This window comes from Oryzias latipes, chromosome 16 (assembly GCF_002234675.1).
Source record: "Oryzias latipes chromosome 16, ASM223467v1".
Lineage (NCBI taxonomy): Eukaryota > Metazoa > Chordata > Actinopteri > Beloniformes > Adrianichthyidae > Oryzias > Oryzias latipes.
Window position 1 is genome coordinate 5,810,911 of NC_019874.2, and position 27,005 is coordinate 5,837,915.

Consider the following 27,005-nt stretch of genomic DNA (forward strand, 5'->3'; position numbering starts at 1 on the left):
GTCCCTGGAATGATGGGCAGCTCCCATCAGGTCTGCCCAAGCCTACTTCCTACTACACAGAAGCTTCAGGAGAAGATGTCACTCCACGAAGTGTAGAAAGTGATATGTAAAAATATCAAATTAGACTTGTGGCCAGATATTATTGCTATGAATCCACAAGTTTTCTGGAACAGCAGATGAAGGGCTGGGTATTGAGTTTGATACTTTTAAAAGCACCAAACTAATCCCCTTGGTATTATCAAGTATTGAAAGAATAATCATTTAATATCAAATTTTAACACACAGGGAAATCATTTTGTCAATGTAAGCGGAGTAGGAACAACAGCATGGTTGATTTAGGTGATGTTTAGTGGCAGGATGCCTCAAATAGACAACATTATTTTGGACTCTTTGGATTTAATTAAACCTGTGTGCACGGATATATTACTTTGGTAACACTTTGTCTCTTTTCTATCTGTTTCTTTGTGATATTGGTTCAAGGGAGAAGCCTGTGAAAAGAATTAAATCTTCAAAAAATAAAATGTGTTTTTTTTCTAAATGTTGACAACATTTCTGCAAAAAAGATAAAGTTGCATCTAACTAAGGGTATTGTAGTTCCCCCCTTACTGTATGTGATACCCAGTGGAATGTTTCATTGGGAGCTTGCAGCTCACTAATAGTGTTATTATTGGTTGATGTTGTTTCCCATGACTCTGAGATGAGCGGGAGGAAGCCCATTTTGATGTCCACACAGTTCCCAGGCCCTTAAATCCCTTCAAACTGCTGGACACAGTCAAACACGCACATGTACACTCACACACAAAAACATTCTCATATGTCATCCCCAAATATGTCTGTTTGGATTACAAATATTAAAGAGATACAGTAAATGGTTTGAACATCCCCTGCCCTTTGATTCCTGTGTTTTCTCTTAGTCATGAACAAGAACACAGGGATGGCATACTTTTAAACAATGTTCAGCTGCAGCTTGTCGAGTTTGAGAGATCCACCATATAAAACAAGGACACATTGCAACTGAATCATAATACAGGACTCATTTTAATAAACACAGTTTACATCAGTCTGAGGCTGTAAAACAATTAAACCTTCAAATAATAATATTTATTTCACAAAGTTTTTTGTTAAAAATTGTTGCCTAAAATACATCCTTGAACCGAAAATGTTTATCAAAATCACAACGATAGAAAATCACAGTCTGATTAAGCTACCACACAAACAATGTGTTTTTATTGAACATAACATACACAACTTCACAGGGCAGTAAAGCAAGTGATGATTGTTCCAGCCGTTTATCAGTTTTTGAGTCTCAGTTTTGGGTTCACTGAGCTACTGGAGCTGCAACAGCTACTGTTGGGCAAAGGCAGGGTACACACTGACCAGGTCACTAATGATTAGTCAAAGAAAAAAACCACAGCGCACCAACAACAGAACCTATTCTCAACTGTGAAATGTGGTGGAAGGGTCATCATGGTTTCTGGCTGCTTTGGCGTAAATGGTAAATGACGTATACTTATATAGCACTTTTCTACCTGCAAGGCCTAAAGCGCTTCACAGTCACAGACCCATTAACCCAGTCACACACACATTCACTCACATATTCACACACTGGTGGCGGCTCCGCTGCCAAACACAGGCGCCCGCCTACCACCTGAGGCAAGGTGGGGTTCAGTGTCTTTCCCAAGGACACATCGACTCATGGGCGTGCAAGGCGGGAATTGAACCTACAATGTTACGGTCATGGGGCAACTGCCCTACCTCTGCACCACGGCCTCAAGACCTGGATGAATTGCTGTCATTGCTGGAAAAATTAATTTCAAAGCTTATCAGGACATTTTGGAGGAAACTTAAAGCTATCTCTCTGCCAACCAAGGCTAAAAAGAAGATGGGTGATGTAAAAAGATAATGACTCAAAGCACAGCAAGAAGTCAACAGAAAAAGGGCTTCAGCAGAACAAATATAGAAAAATGAAAAATAAATTTAAAAAAATAGAGTGGCCCAGTTTGGAGTTCTGACCTCAGCCTGGTTGAGATGCTGTGGCATCACCTCAAGACAGCGATTCACACCAGACATCCTCAGAATCTTGCTGAAGTGAAACAGTTTTGCGAGAAGGAATGGTCTAAAATTCCTCCTGACCATTGTGCAGGTCTGAATTACAACTACGGGAAATGGTTGGTTAAAGTTATTGCTAAAAAAGGATGGTCAACAATTTATTAGCCTATCGAGTTGCTTATTTTACCCACCCTGCACAATGCAGAGTCACCAGTCTGTTGCTGGGCCATATAATTACTCCCACTTTAGAGATCCTAAATAATCTTTGAAGAATGTTTTTGGACTATGGTAAGAAGCCGGAATCCCTGGAGAACCCCCACGCACATGAGGAGAACATGCAAACTCCACATAGAAAAGTCCCAACTGGGGCTCGACCCAGGGCCTTCTCACTGTGAGGCGAGAGACTGCTTAAGGCTTAAGCATATTCTTAAAAGTAAATTCAGTTTTTCTTATTTTTTAATAAATATGTTTTTCTTTTTTTTTCTTATTACTTTTTAAAGTAAAAAATGGAAACAACAAAAATAATGCATTAACACTCGTGCCAAAAAAATCAAAACAACAGGCATAGCTATAAACATAGATAATGGCTATGAATACTACTGTATTGATGCAGCTGTAGTACCAGTAATAGAAAGAGCGAGTCATTGATTGAGTGAGTCATTGGTGAGGTGAAGATGCGTTTCCTTTGCCTCACATTTCCAACTCAGCTACTTAAAAAGATGTATAGTGGAAGAGAGTGGGCTTCGGTTAATCCTCTTAGTGAATTCAGCCAACCATCTGCCATAAAAAAACAACAGGCTGAGGCAGACTGGTCATTAGTCTTGTCTTATGCTTTCTGTTTATAGTTCTTGAATAACTGAGAAGAGAGTGGGCTGTAATACTGTTAAGTAACTTTTAAGACAGTTTGCCAGTCGTATAATTATGATTATTTTGTTGGCAATTTACAGTTTTTTACAAAGTCCTCCTTATTAAATTTAAAAGGAATGGATTTAAAAACATCTTCCTTTTATTAATGTGATTTGTAACAGAGACAGAAATTGTTACTGCTTAGGTTCACTAAAGGAGAGGACAGTTGGTGGCCATTTGTTCTGGTGCACCGGGGTTAATTTGGACAGTCACTGTCACATTTGCGACTATAACTGAAAATAAATGAGTCATGCTTTTCATCTAGAATTTAGTCTGATCTTCCTTCACTGTGATTAACATGAGTAGTGGACTTCTGGAGATGTCTGATAGTGCTCTGTGATTTCACCCAAATGGCTTTACTCAAAAGAAAAAGCAAATTGATCTGAAAAAAAACGACCTTTTGGTCTCGCTCTGTACAAAACATATGGTATGGGATGTCATGTGTCCTGACTGAAAATACCTCTAGTCATGTTTTGTGAAAGACTTCCTTAAATTTTCAAGTTTATGGTGCCCACCTACCAAAATACCCCCATCATGTCAGTCATCCTTTGGTCTTTTTGCTCTTCTCCTCGCTAAGAACACTATGGTCAGTTAGAGCTAACTATGCTGATGATGGTTTGTTCTGTTTGACAATGCTAGCTAGCTCACAGTAAATTCCAGTGGTCTTGTTCGTATTAGTCAGTGCTTTTGTTGGTGTCGGTAACTCTTGCCTTTGTTTGTAGTGTGTTGTGGAATGTTGATTCTTAGCTTAGTGCTGTCTGCAAACGTTTTCTCTCACTGTGGAAAGAAAAAAAAAGGTTGTTTGGACGTATAGTTCTACTTAACTCTGATCTGGACTTCTGACTGTAACAGAATTAGGTTGCCATCCAGACCATGGCAACCGGAAGCAGCTTAATGCACCATTACATACAAATACACCTGGACTACAGACAGCTTGTGAAGTGTAAGGGATTAGCCTACTAATACCTGGTGTTACCCTTTGGTCTCTCTCTAGCTCCCCAGACTGTTGCAAAGTGATTCAAGAACTCATTTGCTTTATCAGGGAGTGAGGAATTCCCATTCAGGGTTTGTTGGCTCTAAATGCCTGTGAACTTCAGATAAAAGGTGCAGCACTTCTATCTCTGATTGTGTCTCACATGCAGTCCTTGAGGTCTAGTGAATTTCTGAAGAGGTTATCAAAACCCTTGTTAACAGATGTCATTTCTTGATGTTGTATGTTTGCTCTTGATAGGCTGTGTTTCCTGGCTGCTATATTTCTTTAAAGTTGGGACACAGACTGTAGCAGTTGATGGGAATAATGGCTTTTACTATAACTGTAGTTTTCCCTGAGAAGCTCTGTCCGATAACAGTTGTGAAGGGGGTGTAGACAGCTGTGCAACACAAGCGTCACATCACTCAGCTGCAGCTGTTGGTGGTCTTCTGACACAATCAAACTAATTGATATAATGACTTTTTCATACAAATTTCTCTACTTCAAGTTCCTACTTTGTTAAATGTAACGTTGCTGTGGCAGTGGGTTCAAATGTGTGATGTTCAGCCAAAAGCTGTTAGGTAGCCTTGATCTGGGAACTACTTTAATGATGTTTTATGCCCCATAAACGAAACATTAAGGCTTAAACACACCTCTAAACTAATAGACTTGTGCAGCAAACATGTGCAGGCCCTATATGGTCCACTACAGATGCAGATGGAGGTACTGAGCAACCTGTCCTGTGTTGTTTTTAGTTTTACTTTAAAAATGAATCCAGAAAAGGTTTACTTTTTCTCTCTCAAATTCCAATCTGTACATTAGGATTTTTCACAAATTATACATTTAATTTGATTTCATTATGACTGCATTTAAAGCAGCTGTACTACAGAAAAAGTGCATATTATTGGGCTTATTTCTTTTACTATACATGTAATAAGAACTAAAACACTGATGGGTAAAGGAATTGGTTTTACTTCTGCACTGACTGCAGATGGGAAAACCTTCTTGGTTGTGAGTCTGTGGGTATTTAAGGTATTTCCTGTGAGTCTTTAGGGTTGAGGAGGGGGCCTACGGTGGCTTTTTTTTGCTTGCCATAAATAATCAGAATGATTTTGCTTAAAAAAACAAACCCAACAGAGTAGTTAGAGGAGAATGAAAATGTCACAAAGTTTCAATACTTCTCCAAATCTGAAAGACAGACTAGAACAAAAGCTGTTGATGTGGGTCGAATGTTCTCCAACAAAACATTTAAAGTTTTAAAAAACAAAATCAGTTTTATAGACTTAATTTTTGTAGAAGTAGTTTTCCTGTCATACCTTTTCATTGTACTGTATTTTTTAAAATAATTTTGAGTTTCCATTCAGTGTTCCAACCTTTTTCATTTCAAAACAGGGAGCTTGGAGATGCGGTTGTAGCTGGTTTTGGAGCAGAATGTGGTTTGATGGATTAGCTTCTTCGTTGAGGTGCATCTGGTCACTGCAGTTATGTAACACACTGCACAGATTTGCTCATTCATTTCAGAGATTTCTGATGTTAACCGTTGGCACACAACGGAAACTTTCTGGATTAACTGAGGGTGACCTGATGTTGACTCTGTGGCTCCAGCTGCTGTTGTCAAGAACGAGGTGCAGATGGAGGGAGAACAAGGGAAGAGGCAGCTGAAAAAAGAGTAAAAGCACAGCTGAGACATGAAAAAAAAAACACTGAACTCCAAAGAAACTCAAAAATTGAAGTAACTTAACAAGCAGGATCTCAAAGCGAAAGAAGCAAACCAAGGACTGTCAGCACTGAGAACTTGTTGGCACTGACACAAATAAACAACTCTAGTTGTGTAACACCAACATCTGTGTTACTGTTGTCATCACAAGTCATGTTTATTCCATGATCCCAGAAGCTCCCTGTATTTTTCCACAAGTTTCTTTTAGGGACAGTTATCAATTATGTAATAAAATGTAAAATAATTCAGGTGTTAACGGACTGATAAGTTCAAGAGCTATTTTGTGTGTTTGGCAAAACAAGTCTTAAAAAACATTGATTGAAATTTATTATATTTTTTATTGACAAATTCAAAATTGAAGGTGTAAACACAAAAGGATGAAGTTATGCTTATGAGACACAACACAGGGCAAACCAATAATGTTAACAGGGCGGCCATGGTACAGACGTAGAGTGGTCAGCATCTAATTGGAATTGCACAGTTTGGTTTCCTGGCTTTCCCATCCATGTCGCAAAGTGTCCTTGGGCAAGACACTGGACCTCACATTGCTTCTGTCCTGGTGGTTTTATGTTGGCCCCAGCAGAGCCACTATCAGTGGGTGAATAGGTGTGTGTACTTCAAGGAAGGTAGAAAAGCGCTATACAAGTATAAAACATTTACGTAATTTACGCTGCAGCATTCAAATTATTTTATTGTAAATGTTTTTAGTGCCATAGGACTCTTTTTGCTGGGGCACAGTTTGTTTTTAAACTTTCTTTCCAAAGAGTGCTGTTAAATTCTCTATATGAGTAAATCAAAAATAAAAATCATCTTTAATGCATGTATAATCTGTTTATTCGTTAACTGAACCAATTTTTGACCATTTAAATTCTTTCACGTTTTTTATTTAAAATTATTAGCAAGAAGACACATCTGTAGTCCCTGTCAATAGAGACATATGAGGGAAGTGGAACATGTGACGCTGCCATGTGCTGCTCAGCTTAACCAACTGCAAAAACTGCATCATCACCACATATGACAGAACCATTAGTCGTACTTGTTTCATAACCACAAGAAGCCTGTTTTTAGACTTTGTTGATACTTCTTAGTTATACTATTAAAGTTTGTGGACTAATGCAGCTGTAGATGTTTATTTTCTCGTAGCTACCACACACGTAATGGCTCACAAAAAAATCAACATGAGTTAACATTTCAACAGAGCCAAAGTATACCTTCAAAAGCATCCTGTTCAAAACTCTTCAAATAGAAATGATATATGCTGGTTCTGATGATGAGTACTTTTTGGATCCATTATTAGGTATGTGGTCTTAGTGTGAACATCATGAACCGGGGTAGTAGGGGGTAAAAAAAACACGTTTGGTCTTCGTTCTCATTTTGTCATGTTTAAAAAAAAAGCCACAATGTGTCTGTGCCACAGACTTTCCCTTTATGTGCTATGAACTGTTTGTGAAAAGAGTTACAACTGGAGTTTGCCTTGATATTGATGCGGTTGAAGCTGCAGAGGTAGACAGGGGCCGTCAATAAAGTATGCAAAAACACCTCAGAAAAGCATCAGTTTTCGAGTCCATTCCTTTTATCAGTTTCTCAGTAACTCACCATAAATAACCTCAAAAAACATCATGAATACTCATTATTGTTAAAAGGACTACAACTGATCTCAAAAAACAGAAGAAATGATATTGAAAGTTGGGTTTTCTGAAAAACAAAACAGTTGTATTAAAAATTGTACAATGTACAATTGTTAATACAACTAAAGATATAAAGATTTGTTTCAATTGTGGTTAAACTTAAAATGTGACTTATGAAACGGTCTTTTTGCACGCGCATGTGCACGCACACATGTACAATTGTACAATTTTATCAAAACATGTCTTTAAAAAAACCCAGACTTCGCTGCTTTGTGCCCAATATTCATTTTGAGATTGACTAACACACAAAGTAAATAAACAGTACATACTGGTCAATGTGACGGACACGTTGTGGCTTTTCAACTTTTAATTCCAGCTCATCTTATAGTTTTCATGAGCAGATGAGGTTAGTGCCCAGCCTGTTTAGTTTTTTGCTTTTGTACTTTCTAAAAATATTAAAACAAAAATCACAGAAATAAATTTTAAATTTTTATTTTTTTTATTATTTTTTAATACATAAATAGTAAGAACAAAGTTATATTTTATTGAATGCAATATGATTCGATGAGGTCTAAACCTTTTTAGCCCTGTGGCACTGGATGTTCCGTTTGTAATCTGTTGTTATCTAATACATCCAATCCAGATGTAGGGATTAAAATCCCAGCTCTCTGCACATAAGCCTACAGCTGTCACAAGTCCCTTTCATAGCCCTGTAAGAGAGATCCCGCTTTGCTCCTTCTCTTGTCATTCATGCTGGACCCTTAGATGACATCAAATGCCACCCTTGCCTGCTCGTTCATAGATCTGATATATATCTGAGAAAAAACAAGCACATTTTAAAACTTGTGCAAAATCTGGTTACAGTTAACTTACTTATTTGCGTCAGTGAAACGGGCATATTTTGCCTAACCCACAAAGAGGAGTAGTAGATGCAAATAGGTACATTTTATTTATTAAACATGATTGAGTATTGCAGTGGCTGTTGTGTCTATATCGTGCATGTCTGAAAAGTGTGTGCACACTGACTTGACACAGAAATGGCTGCAGTCAGTGTTACAAGGAGGAAGCTGTGAGACCACAAAAGATGACTGAAAGAAGAAGACATCTTCTCTGGTCAAGAAAATATTCTGAAATACCAGAGGGAAAGATTACGAACACATACTGTAAGGTATCACATGTCCATCATTGCCGGATTGTTTGTCTTCTGGATGACCTGGGCTGATATGGAACCAGTTAACTAAGGCGGACAGTTATATTATATTGCCAATGTCACATATGTAAAGGGTGTTTTTGTGCACAGTGCACTCCTCTCCGCCACCTCTCCTGCGCTCCTCTTCCTCTCCTGGCCTTAGCTGCTGGGCCCAGAGGTCAGCAAACATTCACACCCCTGTTGCTCCTAACTATCTTTTTTCAGAAATATTTTTAAATCATCCAGCAAAGCAGGCTCACGCACATATGCAATGTTCTCACATTTACCATGTTTAATGTTTAAAATTTGAAGACCCACCTTCATGAAAATTGTTTTTTTGATGTTTTTAATATGTTCTTGTGTTCTTATAATAGAAAACATATATAAAGAAAAATTAACCTTTGCTCAACTCTGATGCATCCACCTGCAGACAAATAAATCCATGAACGTCTTTGTTTTCCTCGTCTAAGCTGGAATCTGGATCAGAACTGTACGTCTGTATAGCTCCAATATTAGTCGCCATTTTTGTTGCTCCAGTGATATTAGGTTGGGGTTGTGAGGGGCTGTGAGCTAGTGGGAGAATGTCAAGAACGGGTTGATCAGCTCAGGCTTACACTGTGCCAGCAGACCCGCCCACAACTAAGAGGTGAATTTTTAATGGACTCCTGCCGCTCTGCAGAAACTATGTCTCAAAAAAATGTCTTTTTTTTTGGGCTAAAAACAGCATCATCATAATTAAAAGACCACTGATAAAACTTTCAGAATAGATCTAGAGAGGACTTTAATGAGTGGGACTTGTTTACAAGTTGTATTAACTTTAGAAATTTCAGAAAACTGTCACTATCTGGAGAATTTTATAACAGAACATCCTTACAGCATATTTTGTCTTCAGAGTGTGATGTTTAGCTCTTCCTTGTATGTCCCTCCTCTGCTTTCTGCAAAATATTTTCTTTTAATTTTTCAGCTTTGGATATAAACAGGTGTAAATTCAGAAAGGTCCCACCAGGCGTTTATATTGTTTGACAGTCATAAGTCAGGTGTCTAAAATGTGATCTTCATGGACATCAGGAGGTTATTTTCACTTTAGGGTATTGGGTAAAGCGCTGCATTGGCACGTCACCCCAAAAACAAATAATTTAGAAGTAACAACTTCATTTGACCACACGTTTTATTTTGTAAATAAATAAGCTTCCAAAAAGGATTCTGTTAAAATAGTTCATCGCAAAAAAACTCACTGCAGAGCTTGTTCTGTTTCATTATAGAGTTTCTGCAGTTTTTGAATATTTGACTTGTTTTAAGTCGCAGAATGTCCTGCCAGATTGTTGACTATTGAAAGATCTTAAATGGCAGTGGTGGACCTTGCATTGACTACCCGGGCTTTCAGTAGTGCTACGTCTGAATCCTTAACCCCTCATTAAACATTTTATAATGCATAAACGAGCTTTGCGTTGCACTTTGAAATTCCTGTAGCCAATATAAATCTAAATAAATGGAATGAACAAAACATTAAACAAATCTCGTTATGCAACTTCAGCCAGCAAAAAACACTGAAAATAACCACATACATTTGGAACAGTATTTATTATGATATTTATCATTTCACTTATCCAAAAATCAGATTGTTTGAAGATAAAATCCATCCTCCTCTCTTCCCTTAAAAACAGTTCGAACACCCTGTCATGTAGATCATGGTCTTCAGTTCCATCAAGAAGTCCTTTTCTATTCCATCAAGGCCAGTGCTGAGACTCGAGTCTGTCCAGTTGTGATTCTGCGTAGGTTTGAATTCACTTTAGAGCCAAAAATGTCCGCTTGACAGATGCAGTGGACACAGGGACGGTCAGAGCCAAACACACAAATCTGTACAGCTGCTTCATGATTCACTCAGATTTTTCTGAGGAAGGAAGTCAAGGAGATCAGTGGGAGATTTTCCTGCTAATTCATCCATGGCGGACATTACAGTCAGCTGTTTTCAACTGAGACAGATCAAAAAGTGCTCAGTGGCCCTGTGTCAAACTGTAGTCCTGAAACTTCTGTCCAATAAGAAGGACTGAATACTGTGACGTTGCCTAAGCCTGCTAGAAGGCCCTGCTGACACCAACTCGAAATCTGATTGGTTGAAAAAAATGAATGACCGACAATGATTTTGCATCACAAGACCTTCAGAACGGACAGTGCCTTCCTGGCAAATAAGGACAAAATATACTTAACACATGATTCAGATATTTTTAGGCTTTCAGAGAAGGCCTTGAAGGCCCTGATGGGCCACCACTGTCAAAAGGTCATCATCTTCAGTGGAACTGCACAAGCCGCACTCCACTGCGTGTGGCACTTTTCCCTCTTGAGTTGCATTTGTTACAACTCTGGCTTAAGTCCTTTTGCAGGACGTGTTTGTTTTTCAGAACAGCTTCTAAGGGGTTTCCTTGGACGACCAGCTTGTTTTCACTTCAATCCGTGCGGCTGCTTCCCAAGTTTTCAGGAGGAAGGAATTCCCTCTGATACCACTTACCCACCCTGCATCCTAGGAAAAAGTCTCACAATGCATGAGCTTGTTGAGTCAAATGCACTGACTCACCCCACACAAATGAGAAGGAGGATGTTTATGTTTTTACTTATTCATTATTTCATAATTTTCATTTTCACCAGGATCTCCAATGTTTTTCCTACTGAAAGCCAGTCACTGTGAAGTCCAGGTAATTAAAATTTAGTAGAGTAGTTATAAATTGGCTGACTGTTTAAAAATAAAAAATAAAAAAAAAGGAAAGAAACAGATGACATAATTATCAACCAGATGTCTCCTCCCTCTCTGATCTGTTCAATAATCCTTACCGGACTGCTGAGTCACCTAACCACCAGCTTTTCTGTCAATGCAACATCCTTGCTTGTTATATTTTTCTGCCCTCCTTTCTGATATCTCCGTTGTTATCTCAGCATTTATAATGATATTTATTTCAGCTACAAACTTCATCAAATGACTTTTTCCTGCACTTTGCCTTTGCCATCTGCCTTCGTGGTTCCTCCCACACTGTTCCACATACCCTTATTCACTGTGGTCTTGTGGGGGTGAGGGGGATTTTCACATGAGTGACCTAGCCCCCACTTCCCTCTCTGGGCCCCTCTGTGCCCCATTCAGCTGGCCAACAGATGCTTTTGAGATTTATACGAGCAGACTGCATCTGCAGCGCTGAGTGAGGGTGTGGAGGATGGGGCAGTGCCTCTGTGGCAGTGTTTCCCTCCCCCTGAGCACACCCCAGCCTCATGCAGGAAGTCTTCCCCAAAACGTCATTCAGCTGAAGTTCAGATCAAATTGTGTTTGGGTTCGTCTGATGGTTGCCAGCCTCGACACGGACTTTGGAGTGTCTTCCAGAGTGGAAGCCAAAGGCTGATGTGAACCATAAGAACTGGTTTTCTGTGTCCCTGAAGTCGTGTTTTAATCCTCACTCTCTCTTTGTTTTTTGTTAACTCATAGATATACATATCTTTTGATAGAATTGATGTTGTTTTGAACTCTTTGCATTATTTGGGCTAATGAAAATAAACACAATAAGATTACAAAAGATCACAAACATTTAGCCTTACAGTATTATTATTGTTTTTCCACCTGGAGCTTGTGCACATTCACACACGGATGGCCCCCCTATAACTTCATAATCATAATTAAAACACCACTGGGATTTTTTTTTTAAATTGTCATAGAGGGATTTTAAAGTCCCACTCCAGTCATATTTTGATCTATTATAAAAGCGTTGTTGTCACGCAGTGACCTGAACTTTATTTTCCATCAAGCTTTTGTTTACACACTCTCCTGCTAGCTTTCTCGCAACCCCAACCTAACATTAGCAGTGCAACAAAATTAGTGAGCAATAGTGGAGCTATCCATCCGTACAGTTTAGATCCAGATTCCAGCTCAGATGAGGAAAACAAAGACAAACATAGATCTATTTATCTGCAGGTAGAAGCATCTGAATACAAGAACAAAACACCATTTTCATTGGAGTGGGTCTTTAAACTGAGACCTGTGGCATCCTTCCTAGAAACATATACTGACCATGTGTTGTATTATTATTATTATTGACCCTTAACAATTCATGTTAACCACAACGTTTGTAGACTTGACTTTAAATTAGAGCTAAAAACTTCAGATTTGATTTCGGTTTATTTTGTATCCTCAAGTTTTTTGTTCACTTTGTGTTAACATCAGATGGAGGAAACTCCTAGAGAGTTGTTGTTGTTGTGTGAAAACCCCCTTTCTGACAGGACAGTGTCATGATAAGGTTTTGGTTTTAACATAGGTAATAAAAAAGATCCTTGTAGCACAGTGAGAGGACACCCTCAATAGGAAACCATGCAACATCTGGTGTATGGGTTGCAACCACAAGTTCAAAGGAGCAGATTGTCTCCTGCAAATTTGTTTTCTGATTGCACATGCTGCCTGTGAGGGAACAAACACAGGAAGCAGGAGCCGCTTTGCTCCCTCAGACCAGGTCTGTCGAAGTAGATGATGAGCTTGCCTCTTGACAGTGTCTTCACATAAAAATCCATGTGTGTTTGTCAGTTGACCTGTTGAAATGGTTGTGGTGCAGTGCCTGTTACCATGGCAACACTGGCTTCTCTGTCTCTGTTAGCGCCCCCCCTCTCGCTGTCTCGCCTCCACTCTTATTTCCCACACACAGAAAGAGCAAGATCATGTGACTCTGCTGACGTCATGTTGGAGGGAAGCAGGCAGGCGGAGTAGCGAGTTCTAAATACCCCCCCCCCCCCCCCCTGCTCAGACTATTAGAAATTGGGACCCTGTCAGCTGCAGCCAGCTCTCTTTTAGTGGTCACCCACTTGTGCTTCTCCCCCCACCCCCCCTGGGGTGTTCTTTCTTCCTCCCGCTCTTCCTCTAATCATTGTGTTTTGCTGCTGTCCCACTATTCTCGCCTGTTGCTTGTCCTGGTGCTGCTAACTTTGTTCAGAGGAACGCTGTGTGATGGGCTGCTGAGCCGCTTGTTGGTCGCTGCAAAGTGAGGTAAGCCTCCGGGGTTTTTCTTTGTGTGTGTGTGTGTTTTTGTGAGTGTGTTGTGGGCTTCAGCAGCCAGTGAATGTCTGTAACAAGTTCAAGCTGGATTGAGCGAGGCTTATATCATGTTTGGACCTCATAGTTGTGCAGGCAGAAATGGTTCAGGGCTTTTTTAATCCAAACTCTTCAACAATGCAGCACATTGGAATAAATCTAGCTGATAAGTGTAGCGATTTTTGTGGGAGGGTTTCGATGTTAGCCTCTTTTCAGAAGGAGCATTGCTTCATTGGTTTCAAACCCTCCACAGGAAGTAAGTGCATGGTGCAAAAGAAAAGAAGCAAAAACGCCCACAGTTTGGTGTGGTCTGTGATGTGTTGTGTAGCTCCACATGGCTTTTTCTCCCGAAGCATAGCTAATGCTGGAGGCAGCAGTGTGGGCAGGAGCTGCTGGCTCTGTTGGCTGGAGGGTTGTGGTCAGGAAGGGGGGCAGAGCAGCCACCACCTGCTCCCCTCAGAGGAGATGGGAAAGCTTCAGAGGTATGCACTGCACATTCTTAGTCTTGCCGTATCAAGATTTTTCCAACAAGTGAGTGTCTGGCTTCGCCTTTTCCTCCTTCCATGCCTTAGACAAAATTCCTCATCAGAACTTTCTCATTCCTCCCTCTTCCCGTTTTTTCTTCCTCCCTCCTCCGACTTGGTAAAAAGACAGGACAATGACATTCTCCAGGTCTCTGCCACAGATCAGAGCTCCTTTTTGGCATCATCCTCACAAAAGATTCTTACTATCAGATAAAAACAGAAAGCATCTATAGCTGGGTTTTCATGGACTATGAAATTGCGCTGATTGGATTTTCAATGATAAAATCGCCCAATCGGGTCGTGGCAGAAATTTGAATGTATTGTTCACATCTGTCGCCGTGTTTTTTATTGAAAAATCGCATACGTTGGTTTGTGTTTATTCGCATAATTATAATTTAATGGAAACAGTGTAATCAGGAACTTGTGGGGCGGTTTTTTATTTCTAGAATTTTGATGAAGTTTTCTGCATTTGTGTAGTAAAAACACAGCTTATGAGAGGTTCCTTTAACTCCTTCAGCATAGAAAACACAGAACAATCCTGTGTTGAGGGAGTGGAGCTCATTGTTACTCACAGAAGTCCCAGTGTTTAAAAATGAGCAAAATTGAGTTTATTTGGTGAACCAAACATACATATTTTATGATGTTAGTCACAAATGTTTAAGAGTTTTAAACATGAAGGTTTCATTCTGGACCAAATAGAAAGAAGGTTCTGGTCTAAAGAGACACGTTAGTGAAGAGTGTACTTAGCTAGTTTTGAATAAGCAGAATGGTCTTCCAAGCTGATTTATTCCATACCCAGAATATTTTCACCCTTTTTTATATATTATACATCTCTCTCACTGGGGGGATTGAGTTAAAAAATGAGAACAAAGCATGTTACATTCTGTGTTTAAATGTGTCTAGATTGGGGATTTGCATAAAACTTTGCATGGTCATTTTTTGTAGTTACATTACTCCTAATACAGTTGGAAAGCCTTTTATTTTCTTTTAATTAGTGTCACATTTGTAAGAAACATAAATTTGTTGAATAAAGAACTATTGTTGCGTGTTGCAACTTAAAGAAATTATCGAACTTTCTCTGCCAATGCCAAAAAGATGATGCCTAGTCACACTGCTCTTATGGGTGGAGTCAGGCTGTCTGCGGGTGAAAAATGAGCCAACCTGTATGGGGCACACAGGTGGCTCACATGAGATTTTATGACTGGTGACCACTCAGTAAGCCTGTAGAGCGAAAATGTACTTTTTTTTTCAGGTATGCTGACAGGTCGTAGAGAACACTTAAACAACACGTAAGGGTATAGTTGGTGAGACGTATGTCGTATCAATTTTTCTTTTCGTCACGCCCCCCCCCCCCCCCCCCCCCCCCAAAACACTGCACACTCTGCTAGGAGCCTTAATGCTCACATTCGCACACACATTGCTCGCTCTGATTCGACAATCATTGTAGTTTGTGCAGGGACCCTACGGGTGTCCTGCAGGCACCTATGTATCACCTGCACACCCGTGCGTAAAGCATTAGTGCACAGTCAGTAAGGATATAGTGCGCAAACCTTACTATTATACCATGGTTAGGGTGAATACTCGATTCTGATTGGCTGCTGGGTGTGCATTAAAAAGTGATATACCACAGGATAACCGCACGGTGAAAGAAGAAGTTCCGGTCACCTAGCTTAAATGTTTTGTATCACTGCGCCGGCTTCTTTACAACAACCTTTTACTTCATCATTTGGACAAAAACAAGCGGTAAGAGGTGAACTTTCTCTCTGAACTGATGCTTTATTCAACCCATCGGAAAGATCAGCATATATATATAATCTTATATAATCTCGATCCAAGTCAGAAAAAAAAAACAAGAATTAAGGACTAAAAACTGGTTAATATGTATTGCTTTTGTAAGTGACCATGGTATAATCGGGTTAATGGCCTTCGAAGTGTGCATTATCACTTTTTAATTACTTCCCGGAAGCAACTGTGTCGGACTGTTCAGGTTTCCACGGCTTGCGTTAAAAAGTGATAATGCTCACTTCATCGGCCATTAACCCTTACATGACTAATGAGTGCGGCTGAGTGCGTGCCACTTACATTATCCTTACAAATACTTCAAGATACATTTACCACATGCACAACAATGGTATGTTCCATTTTGTATGATGTGCCTTAAGGTGGCCGCACAAGCCTTAAAGGAACTGCAAGACACGTGCGTTCACCTTATGCAGCTTCTCCTCTCTTTGACCCTCAAAAGGTCTGGACAACCCAAAGACCCACATCACTTGTATGGATCAACCCACATACGGGCGCATCTAACTGAGGAATTATGTTGAGGCGGGCAGCAAAAGTGAGCGTTCTTTGTCATCACTTTTGTTAGGTAGGTTGTCTTCTTCAGATTTGCAGAACAATATGGCCGACAATGCTCTGCTTATAGACTTTAGAACAGACAGATTGCTGTCAGCCTCCAGGCTCTCAGTACTGTAGGAAGGCCTGCTATGACTGCCGTTTGTTTCTGTTGGTCCAGCAATGCGTGCGCTGGAACCTGAAAAATGGAAGTTCATGTTTCAGCTACGTATGAGTCAAGATTTTACTTTCAGCAACTGGACTGTAGCCTCAGTGTAGAGAAGACATACAGATAGCTCTGCTGACCAATGCACTGGAACTGTTTTTGCTGGAGACAACAATTACACAAAACATCTTTGAAAAATGTGGGAGTATCTAGTATAGAGTCTTGTGGTTGTTCCACTGGTGCTTCATTGAATGACCTTGAGTTACCTCAAGCTTCCTCCTATTGTGCATCAACAGTGTGTTTGCCGTTGAAGGTAAGTATGTGGCACATCACTGCTGCACTGTGTAATACAATGTTGTGATGATGGCATTAAAAAAACGTGTTGTTCCTACAACAGTTTGATGTGATAGTCTTAGTCGTCTGACATATTTGCTTGTTGTCGTCTGGTTTATGAGAGATTTTAATGAATCTGTCCCCTCCTTTACTCAGCAGTGTTTTTCAATAAGGAAGAGCAAACATCAGACCAGGAGATAGTGGGATTCTGACACACCCAGCAGTCACCTCCAGATATCTACTTACTCTAACTAATTACATGTTCACTGTTGTTCATAACATCAGGGCTCAGATTAGAAACTGTAAATTAGATTGTCATTTAGCTTTTTAATGTTTTTCTAATGAATGCCAGAATGGTCCATTTGGAACCAATAAAAGATTGAAAAGAATCAAGACAATGGTTTACAACTTTCCGCTTTTGTAAAGTCTGATGTGAAAATTTTGTTTGGTTTTTATTCAACTTTTTAACTTTTCAGATAAATGAATAAGCAGCTGACTGCCTTTGGAACAGGTAGAATGCAGAAAAGGTATCATTTAGACAAACACATTTTAGAGATCACTCAGCTTGTGTCTCTGGAGCACCCATTTCTTTCTGTAAAACTATTGATTAACATAAGGGGTGGTTATGTGGGCAGCATTTATCTAATACAGATCATGGAACGACAACAGAGCAAAGGGTCAAGTGTTTCAGACTCTTGGTGAATGGCCTTTATGGTAGCAGTGCAAAGGATATCTAATATTTCTCTCATTTAAAACGTTTTCTTTACAAATCTATTTATTAAAGAGTGGACTGGTGCTTTTTATATTTATTTATTTATCGGTAATCTTTGTTATTCCAGGAAGTCCCTTGAGATAAAATGTTTTTTTTTTTTTAGAGAGACCTTGCCAAGCGGCATTGGCACACACAAAAACAAACATGAAACATGAAATAAAACTAATGTAATATCAGCTCAAGAATAACATGTACACTCTTCAGTTACACTCTCAAAAAGCATTGTTTTAAGCAACTTAGAGAGATGTGTTCCTGCAGTCCCAGAGAGTTTTGAGCACTGTTCCATGACATAGTGTCTGTGGGCTGTGTCCTTCCTATCGTGTACTAATTGTGATCAGGGTGGTGTCACTTTATCTCATCATAGAATTTCTGCTCTTCACAGCAACGGAACATCCATTTGGGAGAAGTTTTGTTGTGACCTCTTCAATTCTAACTTCAGGGTGGGGGGTCAACTTGCTATTGAGTTAAAACTTTAAAGTTAATTTGCTCTGAGACAATACTGTGATGAGATCCTTGAATAGATGAGAATTTTCAAGACATACAATAGTGTCTCATGAAATGCTCAGGACTGGCCTCAAATATCCAGCAGCGTTTCCTGGATGCAGCAACAGTGCAGTAAAATGTCTTCCAACCCTATGATGACTCACTCCAATGAAAATCGTGTTTTTGTTGTTTTTAACATGTTCTTGTTGCATTTTTCTCATGACGGAAGACACATATAAAGAATTTCAGATTAAAATTAAATAAAGTATTTCTGTTTTCAAACTGTGGAAAATCAGGAGAAGATTAAAAAAATGCTGTTTGAAAAAGCTCTCAGTAGTGATAAAACAACTGAAAGAAGTGGACCACAAGCTCCCTGCTCTGCTCCATTCTGATGCATCCATTTACAGACAAATAGATTCATGTACATCTTTGTTTTCCTCGTCTGAACTGGTATCTTACTCAAAACTGTATGGCTGGATAGCTCCAATATTGCTCACCATTTATGTTGCACTGATAATGTTAGCCTGGGCTTGTGAGGGGCTTTAAGCTAGCGGTAGAGAAAGTCAACAAAGGGATGATGTGATATCACTCCTCAAAAGTGATTGTGAACATATATAGTTGTTTGTCTCTACATGTGGTCCTGTCGTGGAAAGACAAACTTTTCCGACTACCTTGCATTACCTTAACACTGCATCTTACATACGTTAGCTCTGTAATATATAATTGGACAGATCCTGTGTGATGTCACTCATAGAAAATGTCTTGCTTCCAGTTTCAAGTAAATAAAGTCAATTTTCCCAGATATGTCCTTCGCTGTATTGGAACCAGTCATCCTCAGTAATTGGTCCGTGTTGGTCTTGTCTACATTTCTATGGAAACCACTCTCTCCAATCAGAAGTGAGCATGTAAGAAAGCCACACCTACCACTTAAAGCGTGCTTCGGAGAATCTGTCAGTCAAACACTTTGAAAGTTCAATGCAAGACCACTTACTTTTATTGAGGCCTCTGACTGGTCAGTTTTTAACTTGAAAAACTTGCGCTACGGCAAAAATATCATGAAAAAAAATAGGATCAACTAGAAGATGTTAATAAAAGCTATGTTCTGACGAACATAATAACTGAGTAATAGCTGTTTATTTCTCTATAGACGTCTACGGGATTTTGGCCTTTTGGGACCAGCGGGTAGTTCCTATTTGGAATGCCGGGGAAAAAGGTTGTTCAGACCAGTTCATTATATACTGTCAATAGTATGTACTGTCTGCACATGTCCTTTCCCTAAAAGTTTGCTTTTATATAATAGGGACTTTATGTCAGCAACACTTTTAGATGAATATTACAGTTTCTGTTCCATTTCCCGCCTTTTTTCAAAGTCTTGGTCACATGCACATGTATGAGAGTTACCTGTACAGGTGCTGTGGGTTTTTGGAAGATCCAGGCTATGGAAAATTGTCGCTTAAGGCTTGTATAAAAATGTACTGTACCATTGTCATGTGGTAAGAGTATCATAAAGTATTTAGAAAGTGTTGCACACACTTATGGTGTACGGGTGATGCTATAGTACGGTGTTCTTACGACACACTCTAGTCGCTAGTAAGGCAGGAGTACTGGCTCCTTGCTAACTGTCTGCAAATGTTGCACGGACGGGGTTTGTAGGTGATAAGTAAGTACCCGTAGGATGTCCACACAAACTATACTGTTTCATTTCCTTTTTTCTAACAGTCAGGCTGCACGCAAAAAACACAAAAGGAGCATGCACTTATTACGTGAACAGCACTAACGGGCTCTGTTCCATTCCTCCTTGTGCAATGTGGAGGTTTCTGGAGGGGGGACGATAAAATAAATGAAGAATCGGTAATATCTGCCTGCGTCTCACCTACAGCAGCCTTACTTTACTCTCACTTGTTATTTACTGATGGACTGGAATGATGGACTGATCATTTTTTGCTGCATCACGTGTGTTGTTCACTGTGATGACACTTGGTCGTTTTTTCCAATTGGTATTTTCCAAGATCAATTAAAGCCAATTTGTTTCATTTTAACATAATTTTATAATGGTTTAGTTGGATTGATCTGGTTGGATTCTTCGATTAATCATTATACCCCCTGTATCCCCCCATCAGGGCAGTTGTTGCTGTGGCTTAAGAAAGCAAACAGTTTTGGCCTGTCATTGCTGCATGAACATTTTGTCATGGGAACATTTCTGAGTGTGTGTGCAATAGCCCACAGGCCCACACATGCTGACATTATTGTACTGGGCTGACATGCTCATTCCTTCATTTTCTGTGGTCTCACGTAACGCAGGTGAAAACTAACCTGAGGGTAGTTCATGTGAGGATGGATTTGTGGCCAAAGATTGAGATAAATAAAAGACTGGGTTGAAGTGAGAAATATATTCAGAACTGAGAAAAGACAGGCGCAGGCAGCTGATAGTGGTGGAGCACATTTGTTATCAGCTGTTGGAGCACTGAACTCCTTTATAAATTTTCTACTGAAATGTGGGAGGAAGATATTTCTTCTTTGTAGATACTAAGCTATTATCAGTAATTTTCTATGATGTAGGTATTAAATGGTTTCAACAGCTGGGTTTCGTCCAAACCTGGCATCCTTCCACAGCTCCACTCATGGTCAGGAGTGTTGAGGAGTTTGTTCATGTAGCTAAATAAAAATGCGTAGTATGATTCACAGTCTTTGTGGCAAGTGGTTCAATTTGAGATTGAAACTATGTAAGCTGATTCACATAAACACCAAGGTGTCAGTGTGAGTGCCACTCACATTTACTCACAGAGGTGGTAAACACTCTAAAAACCTGGCAGTTGAGTTGGGTTGAAAGGTATAACAAGTGAAGCATTCTAACTTATTTCAAATAGGCTCTCAGAACGGACAGAGTACATTTCTAAGCTTCACTTCTAGGCAGATGCTAAAACATGCATACAGAGAAGTGGAACAACTATGCATATTTTTAGCTGTAATAAAATAAAAAGACACACACTTGTAAATAGAAAAGAATGAGAAATGTACATCACAGACAGTTTCAACACTTAATTTTGGGAAGAATTTTTTGCGTTGAATTTCTTGACACAAGAGTCAACGGAGTATTGCTCTCATTAGAAACAAGCCCTCAATGATCTTTAGAGGAACTGCAACATTAGCAACCTTCAGGTTGGCTTCAAATCCGAGAAGGGAATGTTGGCACTTTGTACAACTGGTCCTGAAGAAGGAAGTGGTAAGAAGGGAAATGCTGCAACCAACATAATGCATGTTTTAAATTATGTTCAGTTAAATAAATTATTTCAGCACCAATTCACGATTAAAGGTGTCTCAAGTCTGATAGAACCCTGTTATATTTAAACATATATATTTATAAATTTTCAGAACATTTTATACCATTGATGTAACCTATGGCTATAACATTGATTAACATTATTTACATAAAATAATATACTTTGCTTATATTGATATAACCCATTGATATAACAATGTTACAAAGTAACATTTAAATATTTTTGGACAGTATAGACTGCGAATAACTTCGTTTTTATGGATTTCTATTTTAGAAACAAACCAAAAGGAAAGCTGACAATAAGAGCTTTCCAGATACAGCAGCATTTGCAAATACAAATTAACAAAAAGTATTTATTGAGTTTTGCTCTTGGATAGATATATCATAATTATTTATGTTTTTTGCTTTTACCATTACAGTGTGCCAAAAATGGTTTCAAATAGATCAAAAATGATTGGAGTGGACAAAGATAAATAAAATAGATCACATTTTCCTTTTGATTTTTCTAATTTATACACATCTTTTGACTCTGATAAACCTTCATAGTCCCTGGATTTCTGTTGAAATCAAAAACCCTCTTAATGTGGAACAGTTCCACAGTCTTTGGCTTTTTGGGTGCTTTTTATTTCTTTTTATAAAACAATGTGGTATCACAGGTTAAACAATTCAAAGCTAATTTGAGAATTGACAGTTTTCTGTATTAATCAATCTAGATATTTGAAATTTTTATTTTCACCAGTGAATCTGATTCCTGCTCATTTGCTACATGTGTGCTTGGAACTGAAGCCATTTTCTATTGTATTGATGCAAATGTATTTTGTTTGTGACTTAAAGGAAATAAATTGGTAGGAATAAAGCTATAGAAGGAAAATCCATCAGGAGGGTATTATTATTTCTCATCATAGATTTGTCATTGAACAAACTGCAGTGCTCCGAGTTGTTTTCTCCGGCTTGGCACTTGGAAGAGGACTGTCAAACAGTCGGCTTTATTTGGTCAACATGCAGAAGATCAAAACAGCGTGTCTGCTTTTTGCTTTAAGCAATCGTTTATTTGCAAATCACTAAACTCAATAATTGTGCAGCAAACACAGGAAGAACTCAAATTGTAAATAATATTGAGCTTCGGAATACAAACGTCATTTTCTATTGGCTTCCTCCACATGAATGTTCTGGAAGCTATGGCTGACGATTGCTCAGCATTTTCTATTATTCTGCTGCGATGTTAAAGAAGGGCTTCAGGTCTTGACGCATTGCTCCCCCTTCACTAAGGAACTCCAAAGAACTGCCTGCAGCTAAAAGGCTGTGCATAAAGTGACAGTCTGTGGTCTTTTTAAACAGAGGCTTGCCTGCAGACTCCCATGCATCGGTTTGGAGCAGTTATGAGAAACAGATGTTCTATTTTTAGTCGCAGGCTGGAATGCACACACGCTTTCATATCATGCTGGACAGTTCAGAAAAAGGAAGTCTTTTTCTGCTGCTTCCTGCTTTCTGGAGAACACGGCTGCAATAACTTGATTGACAGTCATGTATGATGGTCTTCATATTACTTTTGTTCACAGTCCTGTGAAACATGAGGTACAATTTATCATAAAGATGTTTAAACCTCTAAACAAGTATTTAATTTTTCTGTATCTTTAGTTTAAAGTAAATGCATGAATATATGAATGTCACTCCCAAGATACTCTTTTTTTTCTAATGATCCTTTTTCATTTCTAAACATTTTTCACGCCTTTAGAGTGCAAATACAAAATGTAATTTATTTTGGCAGATCTTTGACTTGTTTGAATAATGTACGCAGTTGCGCTAAGGCTCAATCATATTTGCCTCTTGTTTTGAGAGAATTACCTAAATAGTTCTGGGTTTCTTTTGCCAATGATGCCACTTGGAAAAAACACACAGTTGTTTGTTAATTTACACAAGATATCATTATCAATAAACAAAATGTGTCCAAAATAACTTTAGTCAAAGAGTAAAACATTTTTAAAACAAATAAAAACGTGCTCCAAAATTTCTTTATTCATTCCCGTGGTCCCGTCTGTGTTATAATGGAAAGTATTTTGAAAAAAATGAAATGTTCACTTGAAGCAGATCTGCTTAATGCAGCGCCAAACATTCATAGTAAACTTTCATAGTTTTTCATCACACAGAGGGCTGTTTGGATCCACATTTAACTACAGCTAACCAGCTTAGAATTCCTCAGAATTCCTTAGAGGTCTCTGACAAACAGGATGCATGTTTTTAGAGTGCAAGGAGACCAACTAGAAGTCACTTCTATTAATCATCCGTGAGCTGGAACTTCCTCTTGGAAACAGCAATCATACTTATCGCATACATATTTGTGTGTTTACAGCAACTGTTCTCAGCACCGAGAAGTTTCCCATCCACACAGATCTGGGCGTGAGGCGACACTGAAGCTGTTTTTACTGTTGTGTAGTTTTTTAAGGGTCTATATCACGTTTTTCTTTCAGAATAAACTATATTTATCATAATATATGTCAGGCGTCGGGGTCGTCCCCGCACACCTGCGTGATGATCCGGTCTTGCACACCTGTTCAACATCCAATCAGGGACCCTATTTAGTCCATCTGGCCCTCCAGCCATTGTCGGTTCGTCTGCCCTAATGAAGGACTCGCCGATCCAAGCCAAAGCCAAACTAAAGCCTACGCCAAAGCCCTCGCCAAGGCCAAAGCCGAAGTCTACGCTAAAATCTACGCCGAAACCCAAGCCAAATCCAAAGCCAAGCCAAGTCAAGCCAAAGCCAACGCCCACAGTCCACACCAAGCCAAGCCGACGCCCAAGCCAACGCCAAAGCCAACGTCCACTCCAAAGCCACCAGAACCGAAGCCACAAGAACCCAAGCCTCCAGATCAAAATTTCGCAAGAAACTCTGAATCCTCCTCCAAAGAACAAAAACCCAAAAGAACCAACACCAACACCAAAAATCCAACGCCCAACATCATCTGTTTCATCCTACAATAAAACTCACTAAATCAAACCAAGTCCTCGTCTGCCTTTTTGGGTCCAGCAACTCCAAACCTAACAATATATTGCTTTTGGCAGACTAAACAATTTTTTTAATGAAATGTCAGTTATTTTTCAAGTTTATTTCCAACCCAGAAATAAGACGACTCCATCTCCGAGGCTCCGCCTTTTTCCCCGTGAGGGTGCCTCCCATTTCATGACATCAACTCAGGCCTTGGCGGCGTGTCTGCGTTTCATCCACGAAAGCAAACTACGTCTGAACTTTAACAAAGCTGGATGTGCACATTGTTCATATAAAATGAAAGCGTTTGGCCGATCTCCACTAGCTCCATGGAGAAAGTTTGTTTGTGCGTTATCCTGGGGGCGGTGCTGGCAGCACAGACTCTTCCTGGAAGAAGCTGTTCTCACTGTTCTACCTCACAATGTGAGAACCCGCTCGTTTTAGTGGATTGGAAGGAGCTGGTGCTCAGAGTGCAGGTTTTTTTTTAAAATGCACCTATAAGCTCAAACAAGTTGATTTTCCATGATAATAGCCCTTAAAAACTGTTAATTACAGAAAGAAAGAGAAGATTTCCATTAGAAGGATCAGCGTAAGGGCCCAGCTGTGTCTGGGTGAATCTTGACTTTGTTATCAGGTAGAGCATTAGCAAACAATGTGTACTTGTGCACAAACTGTTGGTTTCCTGATTTCTTGTTTGTCTGACTGTTTGTTACACTAAAATGTTTTAGATCATCAAACACAGTCCTGGTTACCCCAGTCAAAGTACCCTGAATCCTTAATTGCTTCACACAGTGGTGTGTGAATGTGTGTGTGTTTGTGTGGGGAAATGTGCAGATGTGAGGCAGTGTGATAGCTTTTTGAACACAGATAGATAAAAAAGCGCACAACCTGTCCAAGCATGTAAATGGTGTTTATGATCAACTTTAGTGGTTGCCCTGTATATAATTAGCATTGGTTGTAATTAAACTATCATCAGACCCGGGACTGAGTCCACAGCATCTCCATTCTTGAATTCTCCTTAATGTTTCTTTGATTAAAAGCAGAATTGTATTCCATTCATCACTGCAGGTTTTCTGGCTACTGAAGCATAAAAACACTGAAACGCCACCACTAATATATTTGACTGACTGTCCGTGAAATGTTCTTCTTCCGAAATTATTTCTTTTAAGCACTTTTCAAAATGTTTGACTTGTTAGTCTATAGTCCGTCCCCCCACCCCCTCCAGAAAATCTTCAGAATCCTGAAGACGTATTCAAACCTTGCATGTCCAGTTTCTTTCCAATGGTAGATTGGCCTCCAGGCCTTTGGTTGTTGCTGTGGGGTCTTTTTTAACCTCTTGGATGAGTCATCACTGAAATCTTAAGGTCATTTTAGTCAGCTGATGCCTTCTGGGAAGATTCACTACTAGGTTTTGTCTTTTGTAGATAATGACTCTGCAATCTGCTGGAATCCAAAAACCTTGTAAAGATAGATCATTTTTTCCTGCCTGATTGATCACAGTTACTTTCTTACTTGTTCATCAATTCATCATCTTTTGATCAGCTTTACTGACTCATGCAGGCACAAATTAAAGGATTTCTTGTTTAATTACGGCAGTTGGTGTAGCCGGAGAAATTGACCTCAACTCTCCAACCGTGTGATAAAGTATAGATTCATGTTTTTGCTTTATCACGGTTAGGTTTTGCTTTTGTAATTTCCTCCTTCAGTTCTCTTCCTCACGTGTTGTGGTGCTGTTTATGAAGGACAGCAGATGGCCGTCCTTTTTGAGTCATGGTTCTGCTGAGGCTTTCTTCCCCTAAGGTTTTTCCCTCCATTTAGAGGGCGTTTTCCTCTCAGCTTTGCCTTCTGTTTGTTCAGTACAGGGATTTTAGCCAAAATCCTTTCATGTAATCTCTTGGTCACTTGTATACGTCATTAGTGCACAATTAGAATAATCTGTCTTTATGGGAATTATCTGCGCTTATATAGATTAGAAAATCATGATTAACAAAGCTTTGTCTGACATGTTCTTATTTTTTGCGTTTTGCTTTTTAGTTCCACTTTTACTTCCTGTCTTTTCTATTGTAAAGCTGAATATCTTTGTATGAATGTACTATAGATGTACTCGTAATATTAAATGGAAAACAATTTACTAACACCTTTTAGAGAGAATTGTTCTCCAAGACAGCAATGTAAAAACCTTTTAGTCATAGTCACTAAAATGTGTTCCTTACAATAAAATGATCACAAATGAGGAAGAAATTCCTTAAAACCAAGCCACAAAAAGGGCACACTTCTAAAGCTACTGTCACAAGTTAGATCATTAAACTGAATTTCAGATAATGGAGTTAAAGTAGTGTTCATTAAACTCAAACTTGTGGAAAGTTGGACATGTTTCTTTTGTTCATTGAGCTGCTGATTAAATTAGTACTTTTTGAAGGGGGTGCATTCATTTATGCTGAGCACTGTCGGCCCTTGATGTTGACGCTTGGGGGGTCGTAGTATTGTGTGTCCAGCAAAGCCCCACGCCTCACAGTGGGCCCTTCAGAGCTTCGTTAGCCTCTCAGGGGACCATCCGCTTCAAAAGAACCATTTGCTTAGTGGACTCTGATGTTGACGTCAAGTCTCATAAACTTCTGAAC

General features: G+C 39.3%; 1 protein-coding gene across 7 annotated transcripts in view; it reads left to right on the forward strand.

Moving 5' to 3' along the window:
- LOC101162865 (neurocalcin-delta A) overlaps window positions 1-27,005 on the forward strand; it is a 71,878-nt gene that overhangs the window by 15,425 nt on the left and 29,448 nt on the right. The window contains exons 1-2 of one of the 7 annotated variants that reach the window (XM_020709932.2): window positions 13,219-13,467; window positions 16,279-16,401. The exons of 3 other annotated variants lie outside the window; for them this stretch is intronic. The gene's annotated coding sequence lies outside the window, so the exon portion shown is untranslated. Of the gene's footprint in view, window positions 1-13,217; window positions 13,468-13,893; window positions 13,995-16,278; window positions 16,402-27,005 lie in introns of those variants that run through there. 3 more of the 7 variants (XM_020709936.2, XM_004077613.4, XM_020709935.2) reach the window with 3 other exon arrangements.